This window comes from Colobus angolensis, unplaced genomic scaffold (assembly GCF_000951035.1).
Source record: "Colobus angolensis palliatus isolate OR3802 unplaced genomic scaffold, Cang.pa_1.0 Scaffold12, whole genome shotgun sequence".
Taxonomy (NCBI): Eukaryota; Metazoa; Chordata; class Mammalia; order Primates; family Cercopithecidae; genus Colobus; species Colobus angolensis.
In genome coordinates this window covers 5,538,172-5,539,966 of record NW_012113141.1, presented here as the reverse complement: position 1 = coordinate 5,539,966, position 1,795 = coordinate 5,538,172, and positions in this window count along the sequence as shown.

Genomic DNA, 1,795 nt, shown 5'->3' with positions numbered 1-1,795 from the left:
GGAACACTGACCTAAAGAAAATACAGGCTTTTTTTTTTTTCTTTTTTTTCTTTTTTTTTTTTTTTGTAGATATTCATAAGGAAAAGAATCCGGGTTTGGTTTGGGAAGGTCAGTTTATTAGGAATTGTTTATTCATTCAACAAACACCATCAAGACTACCCAACAGTGTTCCAAGCACCTTTTTTTATTCACTGTCTCCTTCTGTTAATAAAACAACTTGTCTCAAATGGGAAGGGCTGGTTAATGCGCACTGAATAATTTTGTTTCTTTTCAAAAGAAATCTATTAGTGTTATTTTCTCACTGTGTTTCTAAAAGGCAATTAAAAAAATAAAATAAAATAAAGGAAGGCAGTCCTGTTGTTGGAAGTGTTTCCTGAAGTAGGAGGGAGTGGGTTCCAGGGTAAAGTCTCCGGCAAGGAGGCCTGGCAGAGGCCTGGGGGAGTTGGGGGTGGTCACTGTCTTCCCCTTCCCCTGTGACACCCGCTAAAACCCCTGATAGAGAGAGACAAGGCTGTCTGCCAGGAGAATCTTTGGATCTAAAAGGTGGGGGGGAAAGGGGGAGTTCTTAACTGCTAGCCTCTCCGGAGAGCCAGAGTGCAGGGCTTTGGTCCATCCTGTCCTGAGGTGGAGGGTAGAATCCCTTCCATCTGGCTGGAGCTGGAAAGACTTTGTAACCATCCTCCCTATACTGAACACCCCCTCACCCCACAACTCTGCCAGTGGAGCCCTTCTGGGCAGGAGGAAGCTCCATCTCCTGGCCTCAGACCTTATTGGAGCTCTCACAGAACCTAGAAACCTTGCATTTGGTGTCCACCCGCCCGCTCCCCCTCCCCGCAGGGCAAGATGGGCTTAGCTAGACATGCTTCCACCAGCAGCCTTGTCCACCCAACTCTGGCATCCCTTCCTCCTGGAAGCCTTCCCTAGCACCCCCATCCCAACACTCCATCCCTTAGGTGCCTTCCTCAGAGCATCCTTCCAGCCTGTGTGTATCTTTGTTATTGATAATTCTTTCCACTTTGGTCTTCCCGCTAGACAGTAAGCTACTTGAGGATGGCGTTCTACTCATCCTAACTTCAAGTAGCCAGCACTGTGCCCAGTACATAGAAAAGGCTCAGCAAATGTTCCTTGGATAAATACATGAATGAATGGATGAATGAATGGTCAGATGAGGCAAGAACGTGGCTTTTCTGGCTGTGGTGGCTCACACCTTTAACCCACGCACTTTGGAGGTGAGAGAATTACTCGAAGCCAGGAGTTTAGGACCAGCCTAGACAACACAGTGAGACCCCGTATCTACAAAAAATTTAAAAATTAGCCAGGTACAGTGGCTTATGCCTGTAATCCCAGCACTTTGGGAGGCCAAGGTGGGCGGATCACAAGGTCAGTAGTTAGAGACCAGCCTGGCCAACATGGTGAAACCCTGTCTTACCGAGCACCGTGGCTCAGGCCTGCAACCCCAGCACTGTGGGAGGCTGAGGCGGGCGGATCACCTGAGCTCAGGAGTTTAAGACCACCCTGGGCAACATGGTGAAACCCCATCTCTACTAAAATACAAAAAGTTGGCCAGGCGCGGTGGTTCACATCTGTAATCCCAGCATTTTGGGAGACCAAGGCAGGCAGATCACAAGGTCAAGAGATTGAGACCATCCTGGCCAACATGGTGAAAACCCCATTTCTACTAAAAATACAAAAATTAGCTGGGTGTGGTGTTGGGTGCCTGTAGTGCCAGCTACTCAGGAGGCTGAGGGAGGAAAATTGCTTGAACCCAGGAGGGGGAGGTTGCAGTGAGCCAAGA